Consider the following 16,897-nt stretch of genomic DNA (forward strand, 5'->3'; position numbering starts at 1 on the left):
ATACCAAGGTTCACTATTTCTATGCCACATATTTTCAAATCCTTAACAGAACCCCCATGTTTACAATGGAAGTGTCGCGCTACTGTGGTTAGTTGCTTCATTTTAATCATATCAGATTCAGCATGTCTAATAGTACCCATATGTTCAAGTGCTCTCTGTTTGAGCATGCGTGTTGTCATGCCGATGTATTTCAAACCACATGGGCACATAATGCAATAGATGACATTCTTGCTCCGACAGTTGATGTAGTATTTCAATTTGATATCTTCTCCATATTTATCTTTAATTTTTGTAATATTAACCGTATGGTCACAAATCTTGCATGAACCACAGGGATAAGTTCCTGTTACTGTAGGCAGTTTATGAGGATATTTTGTATAGTGACTCCTTGTGAGGTGATCTTTCAAATTCATTGACCTTCTCCAGCTCATGGCAACTGTGTCATTGAGTTTTGATGCCAAGTCCGTATCAGATAGCAATATGGGCCAGTGTTTCTGGATGGAGTTTTTAACCTCTCTCCAGTTTCCGCAGAAATTACCTACAAACCTGATATTATCTGGTTTAGTAATTTCCTTACGTTTGCTCCCACCAAAAATTAGGTCATCTCTTTTAGTAATGGATGCAAAATGACGTGCTGTTTTAATGCTTGTCCCACTGTAACCTCTTTCCTTTAAGCAATTGGTCAATTCAATACTTTTACTCTGATATATCACTTCATCAGAGCAATTCCTCTGAAGTCTCATAATTCTCCCTTGGGTATATTCTCCAAGGTGGGGGGGAAGTGCCAACTGGAATGGTGCAAAAGACTATTGGTCGCCGTGTGCTTCCTATATAGTTCTGTAGCAATCATGTTGTCCTCATCTCTGTATATCCTTAAGTCCAAAAAGAATATACTGGTGGGACTTGCTTCATAAGTAAATTTAAGATTGATGCTGTTATTATTAAGAGTATTGACAAATTCGACTAATTGATCTAAGTTGCCTTCCCAAATTACCAGTATGTCATCAATATATCAAAGCCCTTTGGTGACATGTGCTGTATGATGGTCATTGTCTTCACAAAATACTACTTCTCGCTCCCACCAACCTAGGAATATGTTGGTGTAAGTGGGGGCACAAGCTGCCCCCATAGCCGTGCCTCTGGTCTGTAAGAAGAATTGATCGTTAAAAGTAAAGTAATTTTTGTACAGTATGAAGTTCCGAAGCCTCAAAAGAAATTTGTGGAAGTCATCAAGACCCTCCATCCTCAAAAAATATTTGACGGCTTCTATACCATCAGCATGACCAATGCTAGTATACAGCGACTCCACGTCTATGCTCACCAATAGGTTGTCTTCATGCAACTGTATATCATTGATCTTCTTTAGATCATCTGTTGTGTCCTGCAATTAGGAGGGAAGTGTCGCGACATGATGTCTCAAATGTGTATCAATAAATATGCTTGCTTTCTCAGAAATACTACCTATGCCAGACACAATAGGTCTTCCTGCAGGCTCAGTCAGATTCTTATGCACTTTCGGGAGTAAATAAAATGTAGGAATTTTAGGATTATCAATAGATAACAAATCTTTCTCCTGCTTCGTAATAGTGCCTTCATACGCAGCTTTATTAATGATGTTCATGTACAAATCTTTAAAATTTATTGTTGGATTAAGCATCAATTTAGTATAGCAATTGGTATCTTCCAATTGTATTTTGGCCTCCTTAATGTACATATCAGTTGGCCATAGAACAATATTGCCTCCCTTATCAGACTGTTTGATAATAATATTAGGGATGGACTTCAATTCTGCTATAGCCTGTCTTTCTTCTTCTTTAAGATTAAAATAACCTGTGGGTGAGAAAGATAAACCTTTTTCCAACACAGATATTTGAGTATCTGTTAAATCATGTTGAGACAAGTTGATGATTTTAAGGGGGGATGTTGTCTTATTGATTTATCTGCAGGGAAACGTGCATCATAAGATTGATCTACTCTGTATTATTGTTGCAGGGGAGATATATATTTGATTATAATTGTGTAATATAAGACTATCTAGCATAAATGTTCTGTTCTGCATTACTAGTACAGGGGATTTAAACTATTGGTTTAAGTGCTGCACAGACATTCTCTCTATCCCCAATTTATTACGTTCTTTTAACATCACAAATAAGGGGACAGTGTAATATAGGCATATTTTAGCATAAACAATACTTACTGTAATACGGGTAATGTGCAATTTTTTAATTTTTTGATTGCATTCTACCAATACATGGGACAGTGAACGCTGTGATTATTATTATTATTATTATCATTTTTGTTTATTACAATTGGTGCTACATTGGGTATAGGTGTTCTCCAATATCCTTTATGCTATATTTCACATTACATTTTTCAAATTTTTTTGCACATTATTTAGTACTAATAGACCTTGTGCTATCTGAATATTTAATTATTGCATATATAAACATTTGTTTGTGGGCTAAGACCGGATAATCATCCACAATATATTTTCGCCATTTTTTATTAAACATTTTTTTCATTATATTTAGTAGGTCAATTAAAAGTTAAGTTTTAATAACATCATATCACATCATTTACATAAGAGTGCCCCAAAAAGGAATTTTTTCTTTTTTTGCCTTTGCAAAATAATTTTGAGACACATGATTCACACATGGCAATAATGACGGCTCTCCCCCTCACACACATACAGCACTCCAGCCAGTGGTCAAAGTGGGAATTTTGAAGCGGGGGTATGAAGACAGAGTGTGAGCGCCGAAGGCGTGCAAAGAAATGGTTGTGGCTAGGCATCACGAGGGGAGTGGCTACGTGTCGTGAGTGATGTGGCCACTCAAAACGGGGGCGTGTCATGCATCCATCTCTCATTCCTACCTTTCATCTCTCACCTTTTGCACCTCTCGCTCATCTCAAACACATAGGCCCCAGCCGCAGAAAATAAATCACATAATCTGTGCATGAAAAAAAACACACATTGGCACCCATAATGAAAAACCAAACACATAGGCCCCTACACATTACATAAATAAATAAATAAATCGCATAACCGTTGCATGGAAAAAAAAACGGTACCCATATGAAAAAAATCAAACACAGGGGGTATATAAACTAAAGTGTGGGTTTTTAAAAGTGGAGATGTTGCTCATAGCAACCAATCAGATTCTACTTAACATGTATCCAGCACCTTCTAGAACAGGGGTGGGCAATAAGCGGCCCTCCAGCTGTTGTTGAACTACAAATCCCAACATGCATTGCAACATTTTTAGCATGACCACATAGCAAAACTGTGGCAGAAAATGCTGGGTTGTGTAGTTTTACAACATCTGGGGGACGATTATAGCCCACCCCTATTCTAGAAGATAATAGCTAGAATCTGATTGGTTGCTACAGTATGAACAACATCTCCACTACTAAAACCTGCATTTTAGTGAATATACCCCATAGGCTCCCACAGGAAATAGATAAATCACAGGAGCTTTCCATGAAAAAAATAAAAAAAAGCACACACACACACACATTGGCACCGTTCGGAATAAAATAGGCCCCACAGGAAATAAATAAAATACATAGGGCACGATTGTATTCAACGCAAAGTGAATAGCGCTGGGAATCAACTCCCGGAGCCTTTCAATTCATTTGCGCTGATAAGCCTTGTTTAAGGTGTGAGAACGAGCCTTCCCAGACCTAACTTTACGCAGAATTGAATAGCTCCAGGAACTCATTCCCGGCTCTATTCACTTTGCGTTTAATTGAATCGTGCCCTTACAATTGTTCTGGGTGGCGTCCAATGCAGCAATTCAAATTCTGCTCCTTTGGGCACACATCACTGTGGGTGACACATTTCTTCTCACATCCTCATGAGGTGGTGAGAAAAAAATGTGCAAAAAGTCCGTGGTTTGTATGCCAAAATGGCTGTTGGGGTGCTGATACCATGAGTGTAGACAAGTTTAGCGCGACTAAACCTGGTGCTTCAAAAGTAATGGGAGCCCGAATAAATAGAATTGACTTTAAACATCACTCAGAGGAATTCCCCCAATAGATTTTGCAAGAAAAAAAAAAAATATCACATAGGTTTTGCATTAAAAAAACCCGCACATATTGGGGGCAGTTGAATTAAATGTGATGTGAATAGCGCCGGGAAGTAGTCAATACAATTGTTTCCACCATGTCCGGCACTTAGTTGGGAGATGCACGTTAGAAAGCCTTAAGTGAGGCATTTTCCAAATAAAGTCCCGACCGCAATGCTGCCAGCGCCGCACTAAACTTAAAAAGAGCATTGCGGCCGGGACTTTAGTCAGATTTCCGCTTGCACTCTCAGGAGTGTGTGAGCATAATCCTTTAGTTGGACTAAAGGTGTGTACACAGACGATTTTTTAAACGATATTGCCAATAACGACACATCGCTACGACAATTTTCTTTAATCGTCTAGTGTGTATGCACTAGACCGATAACGATGTGTGCTCCCACGGGTTGTTAACGATATGCCCAGTTGTTTTTACTTGCAGTACAATTTGGGGATAACGTTTGCGATGCCATGAATTGAATGCAGCATGGCCGCCCCCCCCTCCCCCGTCGTTACCGGCATCGACAAGTGTGTACGCACTTAACGATTCCGCCACCCCCGCTGGCTCCCGTTGTCGATACCGGTGCCTACACACATCGCCTATTGTGTACACACCTTAACTGCCTGTCCAATAGAATAGCTCCAGGAACCTGTTCCCAGCGCTATTCAACATTGCCCTAAATTGAATTAACCCCACTGGCACCGATGTGAAAATAAAAAATACATAGGCCACAGGAAAAAACAAACAAACTTAGGGCAGTATCCAAGTAGCCTGGATATATTTTCGGTGGCGAAAACCAGAGATTTTTCGACAATAATCCCTGTTTTTCGCTGACTTTTGACGTTTTTACCCTATCCCATTTGTTTTGGGTGAACAAATAGGATAATTCACCCGAAAAAAACCCACATACAATCCGTGATATGTTTACAGACCTATGTGTTTTCACCAATAAGTGTTTGCATCGGGCCCGGACTACGGGGCTACTTGGATAGCTTTGGGGGATCCAAATCACGTTCGGTGGTAATTGGATGCCGCCCATAGGCATTGCATGAAAAAAAATAAAACATATTGGCACAGATAGGGAAATGTTGTGGGGTACAAAGGGGTGGTAAGGAACACACAGTTAATGTGGCACATAGAGAAGGTGGGCTAAACAGAGGAGGTGGGGGTAGACAGAGAAGGTGTAGTACACAAAGGAAATGATGTACACAGAGGAGGTGGGGTACACACTACACAGGAATAGTAACTGAAATCTGGTATTACTTACCAGTTTCTTGCTGTCTCCAACTGAGAATTGAAAAGGTGGAGCAAATGCTTTACTAGGGAGGGTGGAAGCATGAATCTTTTCCTCACTCCCTTCCCTTTACCTCAAGGGTGGAAGCAACAGCAGTAAAAATAAGCTCCAGGGCTCAAGCGGACACGCAGACTCAGTCACCCGAGCAGTATGAGAGGCTGTCCTGTCTGTTACTCCTCTCACTGAATCCGGCAGGGGCCGGCCGAGCACACAGCCACACACTGGCTGGTGGGCAGAAGGGCAGGCAGCAGCTGCTGAGGTAGAATGCTGGACTCTGCAGCGGGGATGTGACAGAGACTTTCCGGCAGTGAGTAAGGGGCGGGCACTGGCGGGCGAAACAAGCACCGTGTGGCACACTGCCAGAATTTACACAGAGCCAGCCGCGCAATCTTATCACACACTGCGGCTGGCTATGGCTTCAGGGGGCTGGGGCTGTCCTCCTGTGACCGACAGCCTGTGAGCAGCGTCAGTCACTGACAGCAGCGGGCGGAGGCATGTAGCTTCCCCGCACATCACTGTAGTCACGCCTCCGCCCTCCATCCTTGCAATTAAAAAAAAGTTGTCTGTCACTCACCCGCGGACAAGCACCACGTCTTCACCCTGGGTGGGTGGAGCTTTGATAGGCTGGCCTCTCTTCTCGCGAGAGAGGATCAGCCACGCAAACACACTGGCAGCCGGGCTGCCTGTGTAAAACACACATTGTACAGGGGCCGGGTGACGCGACTCGGGGGGCGGGGCCACAATTGAAAAGCGGCCCCACAATCAATCGGCCCACCGGGAAAAGTAATGGCCAATCCGCCCCTGCACCCTGCACCCATTATAGATGTAATAATTTGTCAGGGAGTCTTTGTTACAAATAGAGACTTGATTCAAAGTGTGTATGTGTGTGTGTGTGTTTGTTTTGTTCTACACCAAAACCACTTTATGACTGTAAAGACTTGTGAAGACCAGTAGTGCTAAAAGTTCAGAAATCTATTTTAAACTATTTATTACGGAAACACACATAGTTAACAGGGTCACTAGTCTTTCAATACTGACATGAACTTAGGGGTTCTGAGTCGAATTGAGGGCCTGATTCAGAGCCGCTCGTAAGCGGCCTCTCGTTCGCTCCGAGCGATGTTTGCCCAACTGCGCATGCGTACGGATCGTTATAGGCATGCGTGAACCAGTCAGTGCGGTCGAAATTCATGTGCTCGCAAAATAGCGAATGCCTGATAATTTGAGTGACAGAAAGAGGCGTATGTGGGTGGTAACAGGGGAAGGTGCTTGAAAACGGGGAGTGGAGATCAGAACGCAGGCGTGCTTAAAGGTCAAAACGGGCGTTTTATGGGTGTGCATAATTAATACAGCAGGGTCATTGACCACGTCACTGGGTTATTTTATAGCCAGAACTGCTCGCAAGATTGTGGTAGCAAAAAACAACCACAAGAATAGCGAGCAGTTCATACGCTGGTGGATGTACTCGATTCATCTAATAAATAGCGGACATGACGTAGGATGCGAGCGGCCAGGGGGCGTAGTTTCCAAAAAACGACCACAAGTTTTGTTCGCTCGTTCAGACCTAGAGGCGTGAACAGACCGCAAAGAGCGAACGGTTCATTTGAATAGCCACCCCTATTTTCTGGACGAGCGAGCGCTAATTGCGTCCGGCTCTGAATCAGGCCCTGAGTACCAGTTCAGTTCTGTAGTAAGTTTTGGAATGCAAGATTTAAAAACTGAACTCAGGTTTTGGATTAAATGTAAACAGGTCCCAAATTACATGATTTTAGCTGTTTTATTGAATTTTTTTAATCGATTTTTATAAATTTTTATGGAATCCAAAACCGAACCTGAGCCAAAGCACTTGAGGGTGGTTTTGCCAAAACCAAAACATGATGGCAAATTAGAACCAAAACCAAAACATGGAGGTCTGTGCACATCTCTAGCTCTAACACTAGGGGCAGTGTCTAGTAATCCTCCCAGGGTCTTGCGAGAAGTGGTCAAACTTCCCCTTTCCCAGAAAGGGGAAGCAATCATCGCCTTCACAGCATTTTATGTAAAACTATGTACCTGTGCAATTCAAAAACAGCCCTAATAATTTGTGGTTGTAGTGTGATATATTCTACTAAATTCACATAGCGAATTTAGGAAATCTCACATGGATGTACTAACATCTACATACAGGTACAGAGCTTGCGATAAAGCTCTGGGCCTGATTCAGAGCCGGACGCTCTGAAAGAGCGTTCGCTCTTAATCAGGGCGTCCCTTTTTTTTTTAAAGACGGCTTCCTGGCCGCTCGCATGGCTGTGGGTTACCACCCACAGCTTATGCGAGCGGCCAGGTGATGGTCAAGACCATCGTGACCATCTGGCTTGCGAGGAGTCCCTTGTGGTAGGGTCTCATGGCCGCAAGCCGCAGTGGACTTCCTGCTCCTGCTCCCTTCAATATGTGAATTGAAGGGATTGGAGTAATTTTTCACGAAAACTACTCCAATTGCCCTTTCATAAATTTATGTGATACTAAATTAAAGTGATAAGGATGTGAAGACCACCCGTTTTCACATTATTTTAGTAAAAATAATGTTAATAAATATGCCCCTAAACCCCTTGTTATAGGTCACAGCTGGTACAAAGGAACCATGAGCTGTCAGTGGCTGCTGAAAGTACTGCATGGATTTCATTAGGAAGTGCTTGTATTTTACTGCCTCTTGCAATGGGACACAGCACAGCAGCAACTCTTTCTACATTTTAATCTGGTGGTAACAAAACAGCTGCCAAACATATTTCTGAATGTTGATGGTCTGTCTGGAAGCCACCCACATTCATATGTTAGTGTATTTAGTAAATGTCCGATTATCCTCGTCTAAGGGCCAAATGTAATAGGGTGGGAGTTTAGAAAATGTGCGAGATTAGCAGTAAGCTCTCCCATTCGTCGAGTTTTATCTTCAAAATGGGAAACCATCTGGATGAAAGTTTTAATCGTGAGAGTTTTCGAGTCTGCAAAACATGCGAGTTTGTATGTTCTCGGACTCTATTACATTAGCCGAGTTTAAAAAGTGTGACAGGTTACTGCTAAACCCTCACATTTTCTACACTCTTTTCCCTATTACATTTGGTCCTAAATATCTACTCCAATAAAGGCAGTGAATGATGTACAAATACATGGTTTGCTAAAGACATGAAAAAGTATAAGAAGTTAGTTTAGTCCAGTTTTTTTATTTGTTTTCAGGACTTGGAAATCACAGTCTAATTTATATTACTATAGGAACTGGAATACAGATAAATCTAATAGGTACAGACCTTTCCCTACTTCACCTTCATAAGAGTGAAGAAAATATGTTTTTTCTTACTTTATTTACACTAACAAGAAGTCCTTAGGAAAGAGTTGAAGATATAGAAAGACAGAATGAAAAAAAGGGACTATATAATTATAAACAAGGGAATGAGAGTTTGCTGCTCTCGCTCCTCTCGGATTACTCTTTTTCTGCCAAAATAAGTACTAAAGAATTCGAAATCTGTAAAGCACAAATCAAAACAAAAATGAAAGACTTCAGCTTGGTAAGAGCCTTTGTCAACACGTAATAATTCTAGGAGGCAATTCCCATTGTCTGAGGAGCGCACAACAGGAAATATCCCAGTTACCCTTTGAGAGGTTTATGCGCCAGAGGGGCCAATTCATCTTCGAGGGCCATATGGCCCCCATGATAAAGTTTTCACTTCGCTGCGGGGGATACTTAACACCGGAGCAATTCATCTTTGCTCCGATGCAGGAACAGCTGCTCCGAAAAGCAGCTGTCCCTGCAATAAGTAGCACTTGTCCCTGCGTCCGGCTTCTGCGCAAAGTGAGGAGGCTGCGGAGGGGTCTGCTCGGACCCCTCTTTGCATCACCGGTACTTCTTGCCATAGGAAGGAGCGGGACTAAGAGAACAAGCGCCATCTTTCAGTTTTCGGAGTTTGCTGAATATCAGGTGGCCCTGTTCGGACCCCTGATGATGAATGGCCCAGTAACTTAAATATGCGGAAACTAGCATCTCCTCATGGTTACCGGGCCATTTAACGTATGATGACAAGGCCCCGGAATTGTATAATTGTAAAAGTATAATTTATACACACAAGAAAAACAAAAACATAATACAGCAGGGTCAATATAGTCTTGTAGCGAATGCTACGGTGCAGAGTTGAATGCAAGCCAGCCCCAATTGCTCCCATAGTGCCCACATGAAACTAAGGTATCTATGTACTAAGCCTTGGAGACATGGGCATAACTACCATAGGTGCAAGGGGTGCAGCTGCTATGGGGCCCAGAGCTGAGGGGGGCCATCTACCTTGTCAAAGTTACATGTGCTATATACATTTTTCACCATTGGGTGGTACATAGGGGCACTTACAATGTTTTGTTATGGGGCCTTCAAATACCTAGTTACACCCCTGCTTGGAGAAAGATAGACATAAAGTACCACCCAATCAGCTCCTAACTGTCACTTTACAGACTGTGGGGTCTATTTACTAAGCCTTGGATGGAGATAAAGTGGACAGAGATAAAGTACATGCCATTCAGCTCCTAACTGCCATTACACAAGCTGTGTTTGAAAAATGACAGTTAGGAGCTGGTTGTTTGGTACTTTAACTCTGTCCACTTTATCTCCATCCAAGGCTTAGTAAATAGACCCTACAGTCTGTAAAGTGACAGTTAGGAGCTGATTGGGTGGTACTTTATCTCCGTCCACTTTATTTTTCTCCAAGGCTTAGTACATAGACCCCTCTATGCCTACATTCTATTCCGATGGCTTGATGGGCCAGTCCAGTCGACAGTCAGAGGCTGAGCCATTTGGAGGCCTACTCACGCAGCACTTCTTTCCAGCACTCTGCTTGGTGGGCTTTTGTTATGTGGGCCGGCCTGGCTGAGGCTGAGCTGACCTTAGGCCTAGCTGAGCAGCTCCGCCTCCCAGCTCTCTGCTCAACGGGATGGCTGTATGGCGTGATGTGACATCACATCGAGTATACTGGGAAAGGCTGGGAGCCACACAAGGAGCAAAGAGGAGGACACCATTGCCGATTTGGGCCTGTCTCTGCTCTAAATGGCAGTGCCTATTTTTAGTCTGAGCCCGGCCCATCTCTATGGCCGGACTGTGCTTATACATACACTTGCTTTCAGAGCCGTCATCATTATTAGTGCACACATGCATCAGCCCGTATCCTTGGACACATACGTAAAACTCAGCACAGCCAGCAATTCTGATATTTCCTTAAGGAGCTCTGCTCCCCATAGCCACAGGGGGCAGCGCTCTACTGCTTTTGTAATATTCACTTATTTTGAAAGCCATCTACAGTATAAAAGCAGTGGGGGATGTGTGTGTGTGTGTGTGTGGGTGGGTGGATTGTTGCTTTTGATTGCTCCTGTAACTGACCCTATCCCCCCTCCCATCTCCCCCCAATAAAACGGAATCGGCATGATTTACCGCCGGACGCCTGTCCGGCGGTTGGAATCCCGACAGCGGCTGCCCGACATGGGTGAAAATCCCAATCGCCCCTAAGGTAAGTATTCACTAACATAATTCCCTCCCCTAATCCTCCTTAGGGGTGCCTAACCCAAACCTTCCCCCCAGTGCCTAACCCTAATCCACCCTCTAAGTGCCTAAACCTAACCCCTCCCTCCCCGCCGCCTAAACCTAAGTCCCCCGGGGGGGTGCCTAACCCTGCCCCTCCCTCCCACTAGCCTAACCGTAACCTCCTGGTGGGGGTGCCTAACCCTAAGTCCCATCCGGGAGCCCTAAACCTAACCCTCGCCCCCTCCGTCGCGGCTGTCCGCGCTCGGCGCCCGGCATCACTTCGAACGGGATGCCGGGCGCCGGTCTCCCGGCATCTGTAAAATGACAGGCGTCTAGATTTAGATGTCTGTCATTTAGCCCTCGCCGGGATAAAGCAGTCGGGAAGCCGGCTGTCGGGATTAGGTCCGTGGGCTTCCCGGCTGCATACCAAATAAACTACCCCCATTGGGTCTCTCTCTGGGACAGCAAAATAAATAGAAGATGTCCAGGAAAAAATACTGGACTGGGCAGCTCTGGGGTTCCTTTGTAGTAATGCAGCAGCTCTATATAAAACGTCTGCATGGTATAAATAGATATATATCAATGGATGTACAATCATAGTTTTGCCTTGTGCGAGGCGCCTTAAGAAAATATTTTTTTTGCAATTAACTACTAGCGATTGGTTTCTCATTCAAGGCATAGGGAAGCCTACTTACCAGGGATAGCCGTAGTAAAAGTACCGCTGGCTGTCCCTCTATCACTGTGATTAATGCTACTTTAGACAGGGCCTCCTACTCTTCCTATTGTTATTAAAGTAACAAAAGTACTATGCCAATGTCCTACTATGCCAAACAAATACATGACAAACGCATCCGGTATGATTTACTGCCGGCCGCACGGCAGCCCGACAGAGGAGGAAATCCCGATTGTCCTAAAGGTAAGTATAAACTAACCTAATTCTACCCCCTAACCCTACCCTCCTTTAGGGTGCCTAACCCTAACCTCCCCCCCTGTGCCTAACCCTAATCCCCCCCTGTAAGTGCCTAAACCTAACCCCCCCATCCCCTGCCACCTAAGTCCCCCGGGGGGGGGGTGCCTAACCCTAACACCCCCTTCCCCTACCCTTCGATCGGTAAGCTGGGTTTTGGGCTCCCAGCGTAGGGAAAATGACGGGCGTTGAGATTTTGATGCCTGTCATTTAACCCTCGCCGGGATTAAGCAATCGGGAAGCCGGTGGTCGGCATTGCGTCCGCCGGCTTCCTGAACATATACCATGACAAACATTGAAAAAATTATATATTTACTAATACAAGAGCAATATATTTATGGTTTTAGCTATATTGTCAGTTCTGCAAGAATGTTTGATACAATTCATTTTAGTGGTGTGAAGATCACTGCAGGGTTTACGAGCCAGCACCTGTCTGCAAAAATGTCAAAAAGACCAATAAAACGTAGGTTTTCTGAGAAATTATTAACGTACTTTTACTATCAGAAATTCAGCCCTACACTTGTACTTATGTATTGTATGTGTTTAGTCTCTCTTCTTTGCCATGAATACCTGTTCTAAAGGAATGTAGTTATTAATATAGTTATTAATATGTTCATGTTCACAATGCCGACACTGACAATGTGGACATCGGAATATTGAACACGGCACAGCATGCCGACATGATAGTAATGTGAGCATTGTAACCGTGTTGGCACACATGCTGCTTTACCATCCTGTTTATGAACACCTTGCAAGGTCTTGCAAGTACAGTTTTAATACCAGACACATAGGTTTTAGCAGTAAGTTACATTGGCGCAGTCATGTGGCAATCACTTTGACAATTGCAGGACTTTTCCTAATCAATGCTACCAGTTGGCCAGACAACATGCCGTGCGGTGATCAGCAACTTTGCCAGTCACTTTAATTAAACACCACGGTCATATTACTTCTTGGCATCCAACTCACTGCTACCCATCAAGTCTTGGTGGCTGGAGCTCTAGGTTGATCAGGCACTGGATGTAATTATGTGTACCCATACCTCTGCATTGCCGGCAATTCCAAAGACACATCCTCACTAAACTTAGCCTAGGTGACAATGCCCAATTGCAGCCCTATTACACCCCTTCAGTCACAAGTGGAGATGTGTTTTGTTTACATAGGACTCTGCATCACTTGTACTTGTGTGCATTTACTTATGCTGCATGAGTGAAAACATACATGATGGATTTATGTTATTCTCTATATCAGCCCCATTGTGTTAAACACCATGGTGTGATCATGATTCAAGTCCTGAATCTGCTGGCCTGTTTTGAAAGGCATGGATGGGACCAGCATTAGGAGTGTGTGCTGGTTCCGGTACTGCTATTTGGAGGATTCTAGGGTACCTATAGGTGAGTTGGCTTCCAATTTAGATACATTAATGTATATGCTATTATCATGTAGCCTAACAGTATGCAATTATATAACCCAAAGTGGGTGCTATTATCATGTAGCGTTAGGGACCACCGGTACAGAGACACCTTGACGTAGCCCGGATCGCTTAAACATATCTTTGCAAATAGATTCAACTAAGATCTCTGGATTTCTATTATCAAATAGTATTCAAGTCTTATAGCTGGTCTATTGCAGTGTGCTGGGGGACATTTTTTTCTTTTTTTCTAATCTAGATTAAAACCCTCTCTTTCATGCACCTGTGAAAGACTATTAAATTGATCTGAACAGCCACTATTTTAAATTATTGTTTTGAGAGGCATGGATGGAACCAGCATTAGGAGGGTGTGCTGGTTCTTGTAGTGCTATTTGGAGGATTCTGGGGTACCTCCAGGTGAGTTGGCTCTCAACTTAGATATATTATGTATATTCTATTGTGATGTGGCATAACAGTATGCAATTATATGACCCAAAGTGGGTGCTATTATTATGTAGCATTAAGGACCACCGGTACAGAGACAACTTGATGCTGCCTGGATGGCTTAAACATATCTTTGCAAATATATGCAATAAAAGATAAACACTTAGCAGCGGGCCTTAATTATTATTCATAATAATTTACCATATGCAACAAAGATCTCTAGAATTATATTATCATGTAGTATTCAAGTCTATAGCTAGTCTCTTGCAGTGTGCTGGGGGACATTTGTTTTTCTTTCTTTCTAGTCTAGACTAAACCAGCCACTATTTTATATTATGGCCTCATAGGTGATGCAGACATAAAGCATGTAAGAGATGGGGATCAGTGTAGGAAGAATTCTAGTGTATGGCTTCCCTTTGCTGACAACACATGGATTTATGTGATTCATGTAGTGTTAATCTGAGACCACAGGTGGGGGTCTAAGCATCTGGGACTCTGGAATTTGGATGTAATGTCTAACATTTATATTATTATTACTTTGTCCTCCATAATGCATTTCTTAAAGGCATATTCCACATTAAGTCCCCTGGAATTCATAGCATTTGCTCTATTTAGTTTGAACTCTGCACTTAACACATAGCTAGGAAACTTTGCCGATTACCTTTGGCACTGCTTGGCTCCCTCTGTAGCAAACAGCTTTGTATGCAGTTGCACTTCAATGCTCCTTCGATGCTGTTACCCAGAGATGACTTGTGCATGTGTGTGTGTTACTACAGAGAGATCAGAAGATCGGAGATTAAGAACCAAGAATAGGAAAATAAAGACAGACACGCATGAGCAAAATAAGCTGTTAGTTGATGGTGACCTGCTAAGTACTGCACATGCTAGGTGTGATGCATTACAGAAACAGGATGAAAGATCCAAAGTGAACAGTAAGGTGTTTCTGCTAAGGAATCCATACCAAAAGGGACTTGTCAAAAAAATAAAATGCAGGATCATTTAAATGGTATGCTAGTAGCACAACACTTATCAATGGGTGGGTGAATACATAAAGTCAGTCATATTTCTGTGCCAACACATATAGTACACTAATTACTACAGTACCTTGGAAACAATAAAAACTTGAATTTGTTAAATCCAGGCTTATGGATAAACACTGAAGAAAATATCTCAGACATCACACCATGGAAAGTTATCCCTTAAAGCTGCAGATGTAAGTAAAGTAACACAATAAGTAAACAAAGAGAATGTTTTAGGTGCAAGAAACAGTAATAGCTGAAGAAATAGTGCTCAATATAGAGAGCAAAGCAAGAGACATTATCCAAAAGTCCAAGCAGAAAGTTAACATCACACTCAATGGTACATGCTCAAATCAGTGGAGTGGAACCTTTAAAGCAACAAAAGGTCACCTGTCTCATCGTTAGTGCATAGATCGGGAGCAAGAAGTCACATACAGAGTTATAGAAACTTAATCACATAATTTGACCTGCTCTCGTATCTTCCAGATGCTGAAAGTATTGGATGCAGCATAGTAATGTGCTCCAATCATGGCTGGGCTGGCCATCTGGTAAATACAGGCAAATGCTAAACAGGCTGATGGCCTTATGGGCTGCTCTGGGTGTCTCGAGTCCTGGCAGAGCCAAGCCTCGTGACTCACACTAAGACCCCCGTGACTCACATTATGCCCCCGTGACGAGTGGCCATGCCCCATGACACATGATCTAACCTGCTTTTTCAGAAGAGAGAATGCCGGGGATGACTTTTAGCCCCAGTCCATCCATGGTTCCAACACAAACTGATATAAAGTAACAGTATCAGTAAAATATGTGCTTAAAAGGTGGACTCTTGTCTAAATGTGCCTGCTAAAGGACTCGCCATGAAATTCCAAGACGACAAGTCTATTGTCATGAATGGAAAAAATAATGCTGCATAAAGGTTAAAGTTACAATAGTAACAATTCCTAAAATAAATAAGAGCAGCACCTCAAGAGCACTTGATGTCATGCACAGTGATGTGTACAATCCTATGAACTTTACAGATGACTATTTGAGATATACAGTCACTTATCTAAAGTACAATGAATAATTATTGGACAAATAATAGGGAATATGTAATAATTTATTTATTATTATTTATTACCAGTTATTTATATAGTGCACACATATTCTGCAGTGCTCTACAGATAATATTTGGCCACTGACATCAGTCCAAGCCCCAGTGACTATTACAATCTATATTCCCAACCACATGCACACACGCACACACACACACACACACACACACGAGGGTTAATTTTGTTGGAAGCCAGTTAGCCTACCAGTATATTTAATAATGACAAGTAACAAGTCTCAACGATATCCTCTTGCTAAAACTACACAGTGACAATGGAGGAAATTTGGAGAACGTAAAATATATACAGTACAGGACACCAGAAGAAAACAGGATTTGAAAGGAAGAACAGAACCCTGATGAAATTATTATAATCATGCTAGCAGGCTGCAGTCTATCTGAAAAATAGTGAGGTGAAGCATCAATGACAGCTACAGTACAGTCTTTTAAAACAGATATTTGTTTAGAATGATGGAGGTGGAGGTGGAGATGATGAAGATTAGCAGTTTGAGAACAAATAGCTTTTGGCTGGTACGCATCTTTTTTATTATATTCCAGAAGAAAAATGTGCTAATCTACAAAGTTCTTGTTGGATACAGTGAGAGCTGCAAGGGCTGCAGACTCATTAAACATCCTAATGGCTGTAGTGCTTCATATACTGTATGTAACACTCTAACATTAAACATTCTAACGGCTGTAGTGCTTCAAATAGTGTATGTAACGCAGCAAAATATAAACTTAAACTGCATACACATGGGACGATGTGCTGTATGAACGATATTGGTGAAAGATTTCCCTAGAACTTTCTGTAGTGCAGGACAAACGATATTGGGTGTACACACTGAGAGATATCTTTCAGTGAAGTCATCCTGCCACATCTCTGAACAGACAATTCTTGACTATATCGTCCAAATTGGCCTGCATGTACAGACGACCAAAGATATCGTTATCGTCCAGCGGGAGTGCACATCGTTGGTCGTTCATTGCATACACATGGAATGATATGAACAATATATTGTTGAACGATATCGTTATCATTCATATTGTTCAAAGATATCGTCTCGTGTGTATGCCCCTTTATTCATA

Source organism: Taudactylus pleione, unplaced genomic scaffold, assembly GCF_031769625.1.
Source record: "Taudactylus pleione unplaced genomic scaffold, aTauple2 ptg000302l, whole genome shotgun sequence".
Classification (NCBI taxonomy): domain Eukaryota; kingdom Metazoa; phylum Chordata; class Amphibia; order Anura; family Myobatrachidae; genus Taudactylus; species Taudactylus pleione.